The sequence below is a fragment of the Phyllobates terribilis genome, unplaced genomic scaffold (assembly GCF_046119375.1).
Source record: "Phyllobates terribilis strain yellow unplaced genomic scaffold, ASM4611937v1 Scaffold_4__5_contigs__length_816908805, whole genome shotgun sequence".
NCBI lineage: Eukaryota > Metazoa > Chordata > Amphibia > Anura > Dendrobatidae > Phyllobates > Phyllobates terribilis.
The window spans coordinates 806,956,635-806,976,395 of record NW_027362764.1 but is presented as its reverse complement, the minus strand read 5'-3'; positions in this window follow the sequence as shown (position 1 = coordinate 806,976,395).

Sequence of the window (19,761 nt, the reverse complement as noted above, 5' to 3'; positions counted from 1 at the left end):
CCACAGATAACACAGTGATATCTCTCTGAGTACAGATAATGTAGTAGATGTCACCTGCAGTCCTATGTAACACCACAGATAACACAGTGATAACTCTCTGAGTACAGATAATGTAGTAGATGTTACCTGCAGTCCTATGTAACACCACAGATAACACAGTGATAACTCTCTGAGTACAGATAATGTAGTAGATGTCACCTGCAGTCCTATGTAACACCACAGATGACACAGTGATAACTCTCTGAGTACAGATAATGTAGTAGATGTCACCTGCAGTCCTATGTAACACCACAGATAACACAGTGATAACTCTCTGAGCACAGATAATGTAGTAGATGTCACCTGCAGTCCTATGTAACACCACAGATAACACAGTGATAACGCTCTGAGTACAGATAATGTAGTAGATGTCACCTGCAGTCCTATGTAACACCACAGATAACACAGTGATAACTCTCTGAGTATAGATAATGTAGGAGATGTCACCTGCAGTCCTATGTAACACCACAGATAACACAGTGATAACTCTCTGAGTACAGACAATGTAGTAGATGTCACCTGCAGTCCTATGTAACACCACAGATAACACAGTGATAACTCTCTGAGTACAGATAATGTAGTAGATGTCACCTGCAGTCCTATGTAACACCACAGATAACACAGTGATAACTCTCTGAGTACAGATAATGTAGTAGATGTCACCTGCAGTCCTATGTAACACCACAGATAACACAGTGATAACTCTGAGTACAGATAATGTAGTAGATGTCACCGGCAGTCCTATGTAACACCACAGATAACACAGTGATAACTCTCTGAGTACAGATAATGCAGTAGATGTCACCTGCAGTCCTATGTAACACCACAGATAACACAGTGATAACTCTCTGAGTACAGATAATGTAGTAGATGTCACCGGCAGTCCTATGTAACACCACAGATAACACAGTGATAACTCTCTGAGTACAGACAATGTAGTAGATGTCACCTGCAGTCCTATGTAACACCACAGATAACACAGTGATAACTCTCTGAGTACAGATAATGTAGTAGATGTCACCTGCAGTCCTATGTAACACCACAGATAACACAGTGATAACTCTGAGTACAGATAATGTAGGAGATGTCACCTGCAGTCCTATGTAACACCACAGATAACACAGTGATAACTCTCTGAGTACAGATAATGTAGTAGATGTCACCTGCAGTCCTATGTAACAGCACAGATAACACAGTGATAACTCTCTGAGTACAGATAATGTAGTAGATGTCACCTGCAGTCCTATGTAACACCACAGATAACACAGTGATATCTCTGAGTACAGATAATGTAGTAGATGTCACCTGCAGTCCTATGTAACACCACAGATAACACAGTGATAACTCTCTGAGTACAGATAATGCAGTAGATGTCACCGGCAGTCCTATGTAACACCTCTGGTAACATACGGCAGGTGTTCTTCTGCCCATATGATCTGATACTGTGTCTCTCTGTTCTTGGGATGACAGGATCGAGGGTGATGCTTTGGGTTTTGTGTTTGTCATCACATCGGAGGCGTCGATATTCTTCTTCATTTCATGCGCCGGTGACCAATAATATTAGCCAATAAATCAGAGGAGTTATAGATGAGGCTGCGGCGCTGGGCGACGCCGTCGCTTTATCTTCCTTACGTGGCGCTGACATAACCTGTGTATTACAGCAGCTTTATAATTGGGAGCAAATGAAATCTGCATCTTTTGGAGGAAACTGCACTGATAATTGAGACAACATAAAGGGGGTCAGTGACCATCGGATGAGCGGAGCAGGACGCTGACTCAGCTGATACACAGTACCCATCGGATCATCTCCAGGGGCCTCATCCCCCGTCATAACTCTGCCGCGTAGCCCCTCATGGATGGCTATGATGTCCTCGGACGAGCGCTGACTGTTCCTCTCTTGCAGGTTTTAGTCATTGATTTTGTGCAACTCGAGTGGTCGCAAGTCCAACTTCTGTGGTGGGAAATGTGAGCGTTGTGAAGTCGATGTTTGTGTGACTCTTGTAGAGAAGACTCCATGAAAGAAATGAAAAGATCCTTCCCCCTGTAAATAATTCATTCCATCATCCCCTTTTACACTCGGTCCTTGTTCCTCCCAAAATACCCAAGATGGTGAAAAATTACAGCCTCTCACCCTTCCTCTGGCTCGCCAGGATTAGAGCAGCTGCAACTTCGGGGCTTCCAGGGCCGACTACCCCAGTGACACCTTGCTTTTGGCAGGCACCCACAGAGAGGAGATAACAACTAGCTTAGGAAGCTGACCGGATAGTCCCAACCTGGCTTCTCTGAATGTCTTGGTGGGGCCAGGTGACTGGATGATCCCAACATGGCTTCTCCAAACATCTCCATGGGGCCAGGCGACCAAATGGTCCCAACTTGGCTTCTCCAAACACATCCATGGCGCCAGGTGACCCGATGGTCTCAACCTCACATCTCCGAACGTCTCCATGGGTTCAGTGATGGTCAATGGAGCAGATCTGTATCCCTCCAGCTGGGGCCATGGTCCCGTAAACTGGCATCCCTTAGAGCATTGGTTCTAAACTCAAGTCCTCAAGACCCACCAACAGATTATGTTTTCAGAATTTCCTTAACATTGCACAGGTGATGGAATAATTACCTGCGTAATACTAATGAAATGCTGAAAACATGATTAGTTGAGAATCACTGATGTAGAGTATCAAGAGTGTCAAATCTGTATTTCTTTTGATGAAGCCATGATGCCTTGGCTGTAGTTTTTTCCAGAGTACTTTCTGGAACAAAGGCATATCACCTTTTATAGTTCACAACTGTCATTCAGGCCATCATCCACTTGTCAGGGGGAAGGTGGGATGAGGTCATCTCCCATTGTTTGAGTATTTCATCAATCTGTATAGTCTGTCCTTCACTGTTTGCAGTTCAACAAGCTACATGAACTTATACAATGGGTAATCAACATATTAGCAAACATTGATTGTTCAATTACCCTGCGTTCCTGTCCTCCAAGGATAGGAACACAATAAGCTGCAACAAACATCAACTCAAGAGTCAACGTTCAGGCTCATATAACAATGGCCTATGTCTCTTGACCCACCGAAGAAACACATCTGGCCTAGTCAAGAACAAATGCTGTGTCGTCACAACATCTGATGTGAAATTTCACGTTTCATTACTATTTAACTTGTAAACAAAACGTAACAAAAAGCGAAAAGAAGCAAAGAAAGTTACCCAGAGCCCAAATCACCCAAGTGCAAAAGTATCTGCCCCCTTAGACTTCATAACTGCTAATATCAGGAGGAATCTACACACTCTCATGAATTTATATTCAAAACACAAAACAAAGGTTTACACAATATGAGAAATATATAATAAATTTGTAAGAAAAAATGCAAATAAATGTAATAAATCTGGATTTTCAAATTATACAAATATAATAAACAATCCCTCTTAGTAACAAACCCACTTTTTTCCATTGCATAAAATGTTATTTTAGTATCTAATTACAATCTAACGTTCTTATTTATATGCAATATTTATTTAATGATGAACGATAGCTGAAACGCAAAGAAGCTAAAAATCGGAACATTTTTATTTTTGTTAAAAAAAAATGATCTCATGAAATATATAAAAAAATAAATAAAATAAATACATATATAAAAAATATATAGATTAGTAAAATGAATTAATTAACTAACTTAAAATAAACCATTGTGGGATTTTTTTCATTATTAATCTGAATATCCAAAAAATATTACAACAAGGCTCCAAAAAATAATTTTTCTCTTTGTTTTTGTTTTTTTTTAGCATAAATTAATGTAAATATAATTTATATAATAAATGCCTAAAATATTTTCTAGGCATTTATAGTTATAAAATAATAAACCAATGCATAGCCGTCCATGGCCCCCAAAGTTTGCACCTGCACAGTTCAGAAGTCAGAGGACTGCTGGACACACGGGGGGCGCCCGGACACTGACTTTGCTTCCATTTATTGTTTTAAAACCATCAATTCCTTAAAAAAATATTTAGGTGTCAGACCCCTTTAATATAATTTTTTCAACAGGGTTTCATAAAAAATGTTGCATTGTTTACCTTTTTAAATCATGCCCCCAGGAAGAAGCAAGCAGCAAAACGCGCGTCGGGATAGGGGGACGCCCTACTGTGAGATTTACCCAGGTAATTGTATTTATAGCATTTAACTGAACTCCTTTCTATGAATGCATATCTGTGACAGCTATGAAATAGTGGGAGATAGTGGCTTACTCTGATTTTGTGATCGGTACACTGGGAATGGGACATATATGTGTAAATGGTCCTGTGCCCCTTTATATTGAGGATTGAATTATTTACTTTTTTATTAAATGTTTTTTTTTTAAATAATTAAACAATAAAATATTATTAAACATGGTGTTCACTCTATATATCTAGCCAGGGAATCCTGAGGATGAGATATTTTTGATATGCACCATTTACATTCTGCAGAATCCACGTATCACTGCACATAGAGTAATAGTCTGCAGAGCGACTTTCTAGTGACTCATCAGTCAGCTCATTTCTGGCCTGTGTCCCCTATTTGTCCCCCAAACGTGTCCCTATCCCGGACCCCCGTGCTCTTTGAATTACATAAGGCGAGTTGAGCAGAACCCGGGCTCAGGAATTGTAATTGTGCGATTGCATTTAACTGTTTGTATCCCTCCTTGGATGTCTCGAGACCAGCAAGATATTTTCAACTAAAAAAAAAAAAAAAAAAAGTTTTCCTAAAAATTTCAGAAAAATAAACTGCACAAGGCACAAGAATGATAAAATCGCTAAACTAGCAATAACAGCATAGAAATATTAATGTCGCTCATTTAATGATCCATGTTCCTGGAATTTTAGATTCTATTGATTATCTCACTTTTTTTTAAGAAAAAATAAATAAAAATAAAACAAAAATAAATAATAGAAATCAGTGTAAAAAAAAATTCCATCCTGCAGTAAATAAAAGTGTTGGTTTGCTTCCTATTGTCTGCACTTTATTCTGCGTTCTCCTGTGATAGGGATAGGATGTGCCTTGCAGTGCAGATGAGACCCTCTGCCCCCTGCGCTGCCCTGTAGACCCAGAGAAGATGGATATTGGCGCCCACAGTAGAAGCAGCGGGCGCGGACCCGGCCGCGAATCCTTCACTTTAATGTTAGTTGAGTTGAACACTGGCCTGAAGCGCTACCATTTATCTACTGGTCTGTGAGCGCACGAGTCTCTGGTTAATAGATCATTCCATGTGTCTGATGCAATCAGCGCTGCCGCAGAGTCAAGCTGTCAGCGCAGGAAACGACGGCGGCGGCGGCCGGAGCTGCCGGCATTAGGGAAAGGACTCATTGCATTTATCAGCGGCCGTGTATCCGAGCCTGCAGCCGCCCCAGCAGAGCCCACAAGAGGGGCAACCAACAAAAATTAGGGCTCGCGCCCGGAGATCGATGAGTAGCAAATAGAATTTCTTCTGAATTTCCCCAAAATGTCAATTCCTAAATTGACACGAACCCAATGAAGTGCTGGCAATTTTGTAGGATTCTTTAGAGGGTTAAAAAAAATCCAACATACTCCCTTACTTCGCCAAACCCCACGGTCCTCCGTGCAGGTCTGCAGGTCCTTCCGACGCTGGAGCGTGGTGACATGTGACATCGATGAGGAGCAGCACCTGCAATGGCCAAAGTGAAGGAGTCCGGTGAGGACCCAGGACCGGTGAGGACCCAGGACCAGGGAGGACCCAGGACCGGTGAGGACCCAGGACCGGGGAGGACCCAGGACCGGTGAGGACCCAGGACTGGGGAGGACCCAGGACCGGGGAGGACCCAGGATCGGTGAGGACCCAGGACCGGTGAGGACCCAGGACCGGGGAGGACCCAGGACCGGTGAGGACCCAGGACCGGGGAGGACCCAGGACCAGGGAGGACCCAGGACCGGTGAGGACCCAGGACCGGGGAGGACCCAGGACCGGTGAGGACCCAGGACCGGGGAGGACCCAGGACCGGTGAGGACCCAGGACCGGGGAGGACCCAGGACCGGTGAGGACCCAGGACCGGGGAGGACCCAGGACCGGTGAGGACCCAGGACCGGGGAGGACCCAGGACCGGTGAGGACCCAGGACCGGGGAGGACCCAGGACCGGTGAGGACCCAGGACCGGGGAGGACCCAGGACCGGTGAGGACCCAGGACCGGGGAGGACCCAGGACCGGGGAGTACAATGTGGGGGTTTTATTTCATATATTTATCTCTTTCCCCGCCCTTTCATTTTTATGCTTTGGGTCCGGAGAAACATCAGAATATTAAAAATGGCAGTCGGCCACTTCTGATTCAGACTGGATAGAATCTGCTGGCCAATCCGAACAAGTTTCGGGAGATTTGATCATCTCTAGTAAAAACCCCGATATCTAGAAAAATAATAAATCAGTCAGAAATTAATGGATCAGTGACTTAGAGGTCGGAAATGAGACCCCTCATCTTTAGGATCCAGGCAGCCCATCGGTCCGGCCAAACTGATAATTTTTATTCTTAAAAGGGAAGTCTGCCTTTAACAATCCTTCTTAGAAAAGTCCCCAAAAATCAGCCAATCTCTAAGCAATCAGCGATGATCGCCAGAGGACAAGCAGGTGCTCAGGTTTTGCCGCAGTGCCCCCTCTGGAGACATGAAGCATTACAACGTGTTCAAAAGTTACAAAATGCCCAAATTTCATCACAATTTACAATCTAAACTGAATATATTGTGCGGTATTAAGGCATCGTGTATTGTCCTGAGACATGACAAGACTACATTGGAAGACTACAACATTAATAGTAACACTGGGTGTTTTCTTTTCTTTCAATTGGTCATAATATTCATAAAATAGGAATATAAGTCATCCCCAATGTTACAATTTGAAAAATTAAAATTTAAAAAGGAAACAAAAAGTAGCAAAATTTCATGAGATTTGAATGTTTCTTGTATTTTCCGTTGAGTACATTTTCTTTTCCCGCTCCTCATGGGCGGTGAGTATTGGGGTCACCATAATATTACTTTAATGTTTTAATATGCTGTATCCAGTTTTTCCAATTTTTTTTTTAAATCTTTATTAAATTGAATTTTGAATCTTCTTTTTATCATAAATAAGACATTATTTTTTTAGCATTTTTGTGGGGATTATTGAATTTATTTATACAAAAAAAAATGTAAAAATATTTTTTTAATTATTAATTATTCTTCCAAAAAGTGACAGAAAATTATATTTTTTACTTTTTTCTTGATTTATTTCATTTACTTTTTATTGCTTATTTCTCCTATAATTGGAGGTGCCGCCTGCCACGTACAATGTAAAACAGTCCTGAAAACTGATACCAGCCATGGCCAGAGAAGTCATTGGTCTGGTTAGACCTGCCGCAATGTTATGGGACCAGTCACCAGCAATCATGTGATCACTAGAGCACTATAAGTAGCAGCAGCTCTGCGGCCTCTTTTGTATATACAGCACTCATATGAGAGAGATCAGGATGGCAGAAATGGTAAAATACTTGTCATTCTCCTGTCCTGGCCTCAGGGCTGGGCTGTGTTTCATCTTTCCCCAGTCACCAGCTTCCTCAGCTCCCGTGCTATGGTGTCTCGGCGCTCCCTCTGAGGTTATACGCCTAGTCCTTTTAGGCTGTCTCAGGTGGCAGCTCGCTGCAGGAGTATTCAGGTAGTTTGGGGGTCTTGCCACTGCCATATGGCTTGTCTCTTCTGCTGTGTCTCCTGACTAAACAGCTCTGCTACCTCGCTGGGCTCAGCTATATTTGTTCTTACTGTGTCCCCAGACATAATTAGCTCTGCTGTTTCAAGGTGGCTTTCTGCATACATGGCTCTGCTGTTCCAAGGTATCTGTCCACATAATCAGCTCTGCTGTTCCTCTGTATCTGTCTGCATACTCGGCATTGCTGTTCCACTGTATCTGTCTGCATACTCGGCATTGCTGTTCCATGATATGTGTTTGCATCCTCAGCTCTGCTGTTCCACTGTATCTGTCTGCATACTCAGCATTGCTGTTCCATGATATGTGTCTGCATCCTCAGCTCTGCTGTTCCACTGTATCTGTCTGCATACTCAGCATTGCTGTTCCATGGTATCTGTCTGCATCCTCAGCTCTGCTGTTCCACTGTATCTGTCTGCATATTCGGCATTGCTGTTCCATGATATGTTTCTGCATCCTCACCTCTGCTGCTCCATGGTATCTGTCCACATACTCGGCATTGCTGTTCCACTGTATCTGTCTGCATACTCGGCATTGCTGTTCCACAGTATCTGTCCACATACTCTGCTCTGCTGTTCCACTGTATCTGTCTGCATACTCAGCATTGCTGTTCCATGATATGTTTCTGCATCCTCAGCTCTGCTGTTCCACTGTATCTGTCTGCATATTCGGCATTGCTGTTCCATGATATGTTTCTGCATCCTCACCTCTGCTGCTCCATGGTATCTGTCCACATACTCGGCATTGCTGTTCTACTGTATCTGTCTGCATACTCGGCATTGCTGTTCCACAGTATCTGTCCACATACTCAGCTCTGCTGTTCCACTGTATCTGTCTGCATACTCAGCATTGCTGTTCCATGATATGTGTCTGCATAATCAGCTCTGCTGTTCCACTGTATCTGTCTGCATACTCGGCATTGCTGTTCCATGATATGTGTCTGCATCCTCAGCTCTGCTGTTCCACTGTATCTGTCTGCATACTCAGCATTGCTGTTCCATGATATGTGTCTGCATCCTCAGCTCTGCTGTTCCACTGTATCTGTCTGCATATTCGGCATTGCTGTTCCATGATATGTTTCTGCATCCTCGCCTCTGCTGCTCCATGGTATCTGTTCACATACTCGGCATTGCTGTTCCACTGTATCTGTCTGCATACTCGGCATTGCTGTTCCACAGTATCTGTCCACATACTCAGCTCTGCTGTTCCACTGTATCTGTCTGCATACTCAGAATTGCTGTTCCATGATATGTGTCTGCATCCTCAGCTCTGCTGTTCCACTGTATCTGTCTGCATACTCAGCATTGCTGTTCCATGATATGTGTCTGCATCCTCAGCTCTGCTGTTCCACTGTATCTGTCTGCATACTCAGCATTGCTGTTCCATGATATGTGTCTGCATCCTCAGCTCTGCTGTTCCACTGTATCTGTCTACATACTCAGCATTGCTGTTCCATGATATGTGTCTGCATCCTCAGCTCTGCTGTTCCACTGTATCTGTCTGCATATTCGGCATTGCTGTTCCATGATATGTGTCTGCATCCTCAGCTCTGCTGCTCCACTGTATCTGTCTGCATATTCGGCATTGCTGTTCCATGATATGTTTCTGCATCCTCGCCTCTGCTGCTCCATGGTATCTGTCCACATACTCGGCATTGCTGTTCCACTGTATCTGTCTGCATACTCGGCATTGCTGTTCCACAGTATCTGTCCACATACTCAGCTCTGCTGTTCCATGATATGTGTCTGCATACTCAGCTCTGCTGTTCCACTGTATCTGTCTGCATACTCAGCATTGCTGTTCCATGATATGTGTCTGCATACTGAGCTCTGCTGTTCCACTGTATCTGTCTGCATACTCAGCATTGCTGTTCCATGATATGTGTCTGCATCCTCAGCTCTGCTGTTCCACTGTATCTGTCTGCATACTCAGCATTGCTGTTCCATGATATGTGTCTGCATACTCAGCATTGCTGTTCCATGATATGTGTCTGCATCCTCAGCTCTGCTGCTCCATGGTATCTGTCCACATACTCGGCCTTGCTGTTCCATGATATGTGTCTGCATCCTCAGCTCTGCTGCTCCATGGTATCTGTCCACATACTCGGCCTTGCTGTTCCATGATATGTGTCTGCATCCTCAGCTCTGCTGCTCCATGGTATCTGTCCACATACTCGGCCTTGCTGTTCCATGATATGCGTCTGCATCCTCAGCTCTGCAGCTCCACGGTATCTGTCCACATGCTTGGCTCTGCTGTTCCTCGGTATCTGTCTACATACTCAGTTCTGCTGTTCCAGGGGGCCATCCTGCAAATTCCGCATCTCCTGTCTATGACCAAGGTGCCCTTCGGTATACTTAGGCCTGCCATTTCTCCATTCGGCATCCAATCTCTCCAGTCTCCTTTGCTCTGTCCTCTTCTCATCTGTCCCTGCTGCTTTCCATCTTCTCCTCTGGACCAAGAGCTTGAAGGATCCACCTCACTCGGTTAGACATACCAATACCATCACTGCCTTCTTTTCTGGGTGTCTGGCTGCCTGTGACCCAACCCATGGCCGCTCCATATCCCATTAAACACAGAATAACAGTATATCTATGGGCATTTAAGGGTTAATGTTTGTTACATTGTAACGATCCCAAAGAAGACCAATAATGCCCCAAAACGAAAAGTTTTCATCCGTGAAACAAATCTGCCGTTCTCCTTCCATTACACCTGGAAATCTCCATGGCTCACATCCCATAATAATCTACCTAATCACCCGTTACGTTGTCACTCAGGACGATACAATGTATCATTCGTAACGTAAACGTGGAATCGCTTTCTGCATTTAAGGATTTTAGAAGTTTCTAGCGATAATTCTATAAAGTGTCGTCGGTGGGGACGACGCGGCCATTTAGGAAGATATCAGGAGAGCGGGGAAGTTCTCTCCGATGTTCTCTCAGACGGACGCGGCGGTGACAGCGACAGGTCAGTCACTTCCCAAACATAATCTCTTTATACTTTCAGTGTCACTTTAATGACGGAGGGGCCGGTTGTCAGCCCACCAAGCCTTGAAATAAAAGCCTTTTAAATAGCAGCTAGCGAAACGCGTTGGCAGACTCCTGTGTGACTCCTAACATCGAGATGGCAGCCTTCAGATTAGCTCCGCTCCGGCTGACGGCGATGTGACATGAAATCTCCCAGTTTCAGACACATTAGTCATTTTCAGGGAACTCGGAAACTGCGGCTTTCCCTCCACTCTACTGACCAAATGGCCCGGACGGCTCTAAAAGCCCACGCCTGATATTAGCCTCCTCCCCGGCTCTGCATATCCATATTGATGAAGCCACTGCCGGCCGGCCATTAAATATCGCAGCTGTGTCAGGATGAGTTATTGTCAACGCCGCCCTATCTGTGTGTCTGCTGAAAGAATAAGGGCTGACACCAGAGAGGAGAGGAGAGAAGAGGAGAGGAGAGGTAAGGAGAGGCCAGGAGAGGAGAGGTGAGAAGAGGAGAGGAAAGGAGAGGTGAGGAGAAGCGAGGAGAGGACAGGTGAGAAGAGGAGAGGAAAGGAGAGGAGAGGTGAGGAGAGGAGAGGCGAGAAGAGGAGAGGTGAGGAGAAGCGAGGAGAGGACAGGTGAGAAGAGGAGAGGAAAGGAGAGGAGAGGTGAGGAGAGGAGAGGCGAGAAGAGGAGAGGTGAGGAGAAGCGAGGAGAGGACAGGTGAGAAGAGGAGAGGAAAGGAGAGGAGAGGTGAGGAGAGGAGAGGCGAGAAGAGGAGAGGTGAGGAGAAGCGAGGAGAGGACAGGTGAGAAGAGGAGAGGAAAGGAGAGGAGAGGTGAGGAGAGGAGAGGCGAGAAGAGGAGAGACGAGGAAAGGAGAGGAGAGGTGAGAAGAGGAAAGGAGAGGTGAGAAGAGGAGAGAAGAGGCGAGAAGAGGTGAGGAGAGAAGAGGCCAGGAGAGGTGAGAAGAGGAGAGGTAAGGAGAGGCCAGGAGAGGAGAGGAAAGGAGAGGCGAGAAGAGGAGAGGTGAGGAGAAGCGAGGAGAGGACAGGTGAGAAGAGGAGAGGAAAGGAGAGGAGAGGTGAGGAGAGGAGAGGCGAGAAGAGGAGAGGTGAGGAGAAGCGAGGAGAGGACAGGTGAGAAGAGGAGAGGAAAGGAGAGGAGAGGCGAGAAGAGGAGAGACGAGGAAAGGAGAGGAGAGGTGAGAAGAGGAAAGGAGAGGTGAGAAGAGGAGAGAAGAGGCGAGAAGAGGTGAGGAGAGAAGAGGCCAGGAGAGGTGAGAAGAGGAGAGGTAAGGAGAGGCCAGGAGAGGAGAGGAAAGGAGAGGCGAGAAGAGGAGAGGTGAGGAGAAGCGAGGAGAGGACAGGTGAGAAGAGGAGAGGAAAGGAGAGGAGAGGTGAGGAGAGGAGAGGCGAGAAGAGGAGAGGTGAGGAGAAGCGAAGAGAGGACAGGTGAGAAGAGGAGAGGAAAGGAGAGGAGAGGTGAGGAGAGGAGAGGCGAGAAGAGGAGAGACGAGGAAAGGAGAGGAGAGGTGAGAAGAGGAAAGGAGAGGTGAGAAGAGGAGAGAAGAGGCGAGAAGAGGTGAGGAGAGAAGAGGCCAGGAGAGGTGAGAAGAGGAGAGGTAAGGAGAGGCCAGGAGAGGAGAGGTGAGAAGAGGAGAGGCGAGGAGAAGAGAGGAGAGGAGAGGTGAGGAGAGGCCAAGAGAGGGGAGAAGAGGAAAGGCGAGAAGAGGAGAGAAGAGGCCAGGAGAGGTGAGAAGAGGAGAGGTAAGGAGAGGCCAGGAGAGGAGAGGTGAGAAGAGGAGAGGAAAGGAGAGGCGAGAAGAGGAGAGGAAAGGAGAGGAGAGGTGAGGAGAGGAGAGGCGAGAAGAGGAGAGACGAGGAAAGGAGAGGAGAGGTGAGAAGAGGAAAGGAGAGGTGAGAAGAGAAGAGGAGAGAAGAGGTGAGGAGAGAAGAGGCCAGGAGAGGTGAGAAGAGGAGAGGTAAGGAGAGGCCAGGAGAGGAGAGGTGAGAAGAGGAGAGGTGAGGAGAAGCGAGGAGAGGACAGGTGAGAAGAGGAGAGGAAAGGAGAGGAGAGGTGAGGAGAGGAGAGGCGAGAAGAGGAGAGACGAGGAAAGGAGAGGAGAGGTGAGAAGAGGAAAGGAGAGGTGAGAAGAGGAGAGAAGAGGCGAGAAGAGGAGAGAAGAGGCCAGGAGAGGTGAGAAGAGGAGAGGTAAGGAGAGGCCAGGAGAGGAGAGGTGAGAAGAAGAGAGGAAAGGAGAGGCGAGAAGAGAGGTGAGAAGAGGAGAGGAAAGGAGAGGCGAGAAGAGGAGAGACGAGGAAAGGAGAGGAGAGGTGAGAAGAGGAAAGGAGAGGTGAGAAGAGGAGAGAAGAGGTGAGGAGAGAACAGGTGAGAAGAGGAGAGGAAAGGAAAGGCGAGAAGAGGAGATGTGAGGAGAGGCCAGGAGAGGAGAGGTGAGAAGAGGAGAGGCCAGGAGACGAGAGAAGAGGAGAGGTGAGAAGAGGAAAGGAGAGAAGAAGAGAGGTAAGGAGAGGCCAGGAGAGGAGAGGTGAGAAGAGGAGAGGAAAGGAAAGGCGAGAAGAGGAGAGGCAAGAAGAGGAGAGGCGAGGAGAGTACAGGTGAGAAGAGGAAAGGAGAGGCGAGAAGAGGAGAGACGAGGAAAGGAGAGGACATGTGAGAAGAGAGGAAAGGAGAGGCGAGAAGAGGAAAGAAGAGGCGAGAAGAGGTGAGGAGAGAACAGGTGAGAAGAGGAGAGGAAAGGAGAGGCGAGAAGAGGAGAGGAGATGTGAGGAGAGGTTAGGAGAGGCCAAGAGAGGGGAGAAAAGGAGATGCGAGGGTAGGTGAGGAGAGAAGAGAATAGGAGAGGCCAGGAGAGGTGAGAAGGGGAGAGTCAAGAAGAGGAGAGGTGAGGAGAGGCGAGGAGAGTACAGGTGAGAAGAGGAGAGGAAAGGAGAGGCGAGAAGAGGAGAGAGGAGGAAAGGAGAGGACAGGTGAGAAGAGTAGAGGAAAGGAGAGGCAAGAAGAGGCGAGAAGAGGAGAGGAAAGGAGAGGCGAGAAGAGGAGATGTGAGGAGAGGTTAGGAGAGGCCAAGAGAGGGGAGAAGAGGAGATGCGAGGGTAGGTGAGGAGAGGCCAGGAGAGGAGAGAAGAGAATAGGAGAGGCGAGGAGAGGTCAGGAGAGGTGAGGAGAGGAGAGGCAAGAAGAGGAGAGGTGAGGAGAGGCGAGGAGAGTACAGGTGAGAAGAGGAGAGGAAAGGAGAGGTGAGAAGTGGAGAGAGGAGGAAAGGAGAGGACAGGTGAGAAGAGGAAAGGAGAGGCGAGAAGAGGAGAGAAGAGGCGAGAAGAGGTGAGGAGAGGACAGGTGAGAAGAGGAGAGGAAAGGAGAGGAGATGCTAGGAGAGGTAAGATGAGAAGAGGAGAGGAAAGGAGAGGCGAGAAGAGGAGCGGTCAGGAAAGGAAAGACGAGAAGAGGTGAGGAGAAGAGAGAAGAGGAGAGGCGAGGAGAGAAGAGGCGAGAAGAGACCAGGAGAGGCGAGAAGAGGAGAGGCCAGGAGAGGCTAGAAGAGGAGTGGTGAGGAGAGGACAGGTGAGAAGAGGAGAGAAGAGACGAGGGAGGCGAGGAGAGGTGAGGTGAGAAGAGGAGAGACGAGGATAGGTGAGGAGAGGCCAGGAGAGAAGAGAATAGGAGAGGCGGGGAGAAGTCAGGAGAGGGGAGGAGAGGAGAGGCGAGAAGGGGAGAGAAGAGGAGAGGCGAGAAGGGGAGAGGTGATTACAGGAGAGGTGAGGAGATGAGAGGAAAGGAGAGGCAAGAAGAGGAGAGGTGAGGAGAGATGAGAAGAGGAGAGGCGAGAAGAGGTGAGGAGAGAATAGGTGAGGATAGGCGAGGAGAAGAGAAGAGAGGAGAGGCCAGGAAAGGTGAAAAGAGGAGAGGCGAGAAGAGGAGAGAAGAGACCAGGAGAGGTGAGAAGAAGAGAGGCGAGGAGAGATGAGGAGAGGCCAGGAGAGATGAGAAGAGGAGAGAAGAGGCGAGGAGAGGCCAGGAGAAGAGAGGCAAGAAGAGGAGAGATGAGAAGAGGAGACAAGAGGAGAGGCCAGGAGAGGCGAGGAGAGAAGAGGAGAGGTGAGGAGAAGCAATGAGAGGCCAGGAGAGGCGAGAAGAAGAAAGAGGAGGTCAGGAGAGGAGAGATGAGAAGTGGCGAGAAGAGGAGAGGCCAGGAGAGAAGAGGAGAGGCCAGGAGAGGTGAAAAGAGGAGAGGCAAGGAGAGGCGAAAAGAGGCCAGGAGAGGTGAGAAGATGAGAGAAGAGGAGAGGTGAGAAGAGGAGAGACGAGAAGAGGAGAGGCAAGAAGAGGAGAGAAAAGAAGAGGAGAGGCCAGGAGAGGCGAGAATAGGAGAGAAGAGGTGAGGAGAGGCCAGGAGAGGAGAGGCCAGGAGAGGTGAGAAGAAGAGAAAAGAGGAGAGGTGAGAAGAGGAGAGGCGAGAAGAGGAGAGGCAAGAAGAGGAAAGATGAGAAGAGAAGAGGAGAGGCCAGGAGAGGTGAGGAAAGGAAAAACGAGGAGACGCCTGAGATGATTGAGACACCTGCGATGAATGAGACGCCTGCGATGAATGAAACGCCTGCAATGAATGAGACGCCTGCGATGAATGAGACGCCTGCGATGAATGAGACGCCTGCGATGAATGAGACACCTGCAATGAATGAGACGCCTGCGATGAATGAGACGCCTGCAATGAATGAGACGCCTGCGATGAATGAGACGCCTGCGATGAATGAGACACCTGCGATGAATGAAACGCCTGCAATGAATGAGACGCCTGCGATGATTGAGACGCCTGCAATGAATGAGACGCCTGCGATGAATGAGACGCCTGCGATGAATGAGACGCCTGCGATGAATGAGACACCTGCGATAAATGAGACGCCTGCGATGAATGAGACTCCTGCGGTGAATGAGACGCCTGCAATGAATGAGACGCCTGCGATGAGCGAGACACCTGCGGTGAATGAGACGCCTGCGATGAATGAGATGCCTGCGATGAACGAGACACCTACGGTGAATGAGACACCTGCGGTGAATGAGATGCCTGCGATGAATGAGACGCCTGCGATGAATGAGACACCTGCGATGAATGAAATGCCTGCAATGAATGAGACGCCTGCGATGATTGAGACACCTGCGATGAATGAGACGCCTGCGATGAATGAGACGCCTGCTATGATTCAGAGGCCTGCGATGAATGAGACGCCTGCGATGAATGAGACACTCGCGATGAATGAGACACCCGCGATGAATGAGACGCCTGCTATGATTGAGACGCCTGCGATGAATGAGACGCCTGCTATGATTGAGAGGCCTGCGATGAATGAGACGCCTGCGATGATTGAGAGGCCTGCGATGAATGAGACACCTGCGATGATTGAGACGCCTGCGATGAATGAGATGCCTGAGATGAATGAGACGCCTGCGATGATTGAGACGCCTGCGATGAATGAGACACCGGCGATGAATGAGACGCCTGCTATGATTGAGACGCCTGCGGTGAATGAGACGTCTGCGGTGAATGAGACGCCTGCGATGAATGAGACGCCTGCTATGATTGAGAGGCCTGCGATGAATGAGATGCCTGCGATGATTGAGACGCCTACGATGAATGAGACGCCTGCGATGAATGAGACGCCTGCGATGATTGAGACGCCTGCGATGAATGAGACGCCTGCGATGAATGAGATGCCTGAGATGAATGAGACGCCTGCGATGATTGAGACGCCTGCGATGATTGAGACGCCTGCGATGAATGAGACGCCTGCGATGAATGAGACACCTGCGATGAATGAAACGCCTGCAATGAATGAGACGCCTGCGATGATTGAGACGCCTGCAATGAATGAGACGCCTGCGATGAATGAGACGCCTGCGATGAATGAGACACCTGCGATAAATGAGACGCCTGCGATGAATGAGACTCCTGCGGTGAATGAGACGCCTGCGATGAGCGAGACACCTGCGGTGAATGAGACGCCTGCGATGAATGAGATGCCTGCGATGAACGAGACACCTACGGTGAATGAGACACCTGCGGTGAATGAGATGCCTGCGATGAATGAGATGCCTGCGATGAATGAGACACCTGCGATGAATGAAACGCCTGCAATGAACGAGACGCCTGCGATGATTGAGACACCTGCGATGAATGAGACGCCTGCGATGAATGAGACACCTGCAATGAATGAGACGCCTGCTATGATTCAGAGGCCTGCGATGAATGAGACACTCGCGATGAATGAGACACCCGCGATGAATGAGACGCCTGCTATGATTGAGAGGCCTGCGATGAATGAGACGCCTGCGATGATTGAGAGGCCTGCGATGAATGAGACGCCTGCGATGATTGAGACGCCTGCGATGAATGAGACGCCTGCGATGAATGAGACGCCTGCGATGATTGAGACGCCTGCGATGAATGAGACGCCTGAGATGAATGAGACGCCTGCGATGATTGAGACGCCTGCGATGAATGAGACGCCTGCGATGAATGAGACGCCTGTGATGAATGAGACGCCTGCGATGATTGAGACGCCTGCGATGAATGAGACGCCTGCAATGAGTGAGACACCGGCGATGAATGAGACGCCTGCGGTGAATGAGACGCCTGCGATGAATGAGACGCCTGCTATGATTGAGAGGCCTGCGATGAATGAGACGCCTGCGATGAATGAGACGCCTGTGATGATTGAGACGCCTGCGATGAATGAGATGCCTGCGATGAATGAGACGCCTGCGGTGAATGAGACGCCTGCGATGAATGAGACGCCAGCGCTGAATGAGAAGCCTGCGATGAATGAGACGCTTGCGATGATTGAGACGCCTGCGATGAATGAGACGCCTGCGATGAATGAGACGCCTGCGATGACTGAGAAGCCTGCGATGAATGAGACGCCTGAGATGAATGAGACGCCTGCGATGATTGAGACGCCTGCGGTGAATGAGACGCCCGCGATGAATGAGACGCCCCCGATGAATGAGACGCCTGCGATGAATGAGACGCCTGCGATGAATGAGACGCCTGCGATGATTGAGACGCCTGCTATGATTGAGAGGGCTGCGATGAATGAGACGCCTGCGATGATTGAGAGGCCTGCGATGAATGAGACGCCTGCGATGATTGAGACGCCTGCGATGAATGAGACGCCTGCGATGATTGAGACGCCTGCGATGATTGAGACGCCTGCGATGAATGAGACGCCTGCGGTGAATGAGACACCTGCGATGAATGAGACGCCTGCGATGAATGAGACGCCTGCGATGATTGAGACACCTGCGATGAATGAGACGCCTGCGATGAATGAGACGCCTGCTATGATTCGGAGGCCTGCGATGAATGAGACGCCTGCGATGAATGAGACACTCGCGATGAATGAGACACCCGCGATGAATGAGACGCCTGCTATGATTGAGAGGCCTGCGATGAATGAGACGCCTGCGATGAATGAGACGCCTGCGGTGAATGAGACGCCTGCGGTGAACGAGACACCTGCGATGAATGAGACGCCTGCGGTGAATGAGACGCCTGCGACGAATAAGACGCCTGCAATGAATGAGACGCCTGCGATGATTGAGACGCCTGCGATGAACGAGACGCCTGCGATGATTGAGACACCTGCGGTGAATGAGACGCCTGCGAAGAATGAGACGCCTGCGATGATTGAGACGCCTGCGATGAATGAGACGCCTGCGATGAATTAGACGCCTGCGATGAATGAGACGCCTGCGATGATTGAGACGCCTGCGATGAATGAGACGCCTGCGATGAATGAGACGCCTGCGATGATTGAGACGCCTGCGATGAATGAGACGCCTGCGATGAATGAGACGCCTGCGATGAATGAGACGCCTGCGATGAATGAGACGCCTGTGGTGAATGAGACGCCAGCGATGATTGAGACTCCTGTGGTGAATGAGACGCCTGCGATGAATGAGACGCCTGCGATGAATGAGATGCCTGCGATGAATTAGACGCCTGCGATGATTGAGACTCCTGCGATGAATGAGATGCCTGCGATGAATGAGACGCCTGCGATGAATGAGACGCCTGCGATGAATGAGACGCCTGCGATGAATGAGACGCCTGCGATGAATGAGATGCCTGCGATTAATGAGATGCCTGCGACGAATGAGACACCCGCGATGATTGAGACGCCTGCGACGAATGAGACGCCTGTGATGAATGAGACGCCTGCGATGAATGAGACGCCTGCGATGATTGAGACGCCTGCGATGAACTAGACACCTGCGATGAACTAGACACCTGCGATGAATGAGACGCCTGCGATGATTGAGACGCCTGCGGTGAATGAGACGCCTGCGATGAATGAGACGCCTGCGATGATTGAGACGCCTGCGATGAATGAGACGCCTGCGATGAATGAGACGCCTGCGATGAATGAGACGCCTGCGATGATTGAGACGCCTGCGATGAATGAGACGCCTGCGATGAATGAGACGCCCGCGATGAATGAGACGCCCGCGATGAATAAGACGCCCGCGATGATTGAGACGCCTGCGATGATTGAGACGCCTGCGATGAATGAGACGCCTGCGATGAATGAGACGCCTGCGATGATTGAGACGCCTGCGATGAATGAGACGCCTGCGATGACTGAGAAGCCTCCGATGAATGAGACGCCTGCGATGAATGAGACGCCTGCGATGAATGAGACGTCTGAGATGAATGAGACGCCTGCGATGATTGAGACGCCTGCGATGAATGAGACGCCTGCGATGAATGAGACGCCTGCGATGAATGAGACGCCTGCGATGATTGAGACGCCTGCGATGAATGAGACGCCTGCGATGAGTGAGACACCGGCGATGAATGAGACGCCTGCGATGATTGAGACGCCTGCTATGATTGAGACGCCTGCGGTGAATGAGACGCCTGCGATGAATGAGACGCCTGCTATGATTGAGAGGCCTGCGATGAATGAGACGCCTGCGATGAATGAAACGCCTGCGATGAATGAGACGCCTGCGTTGAT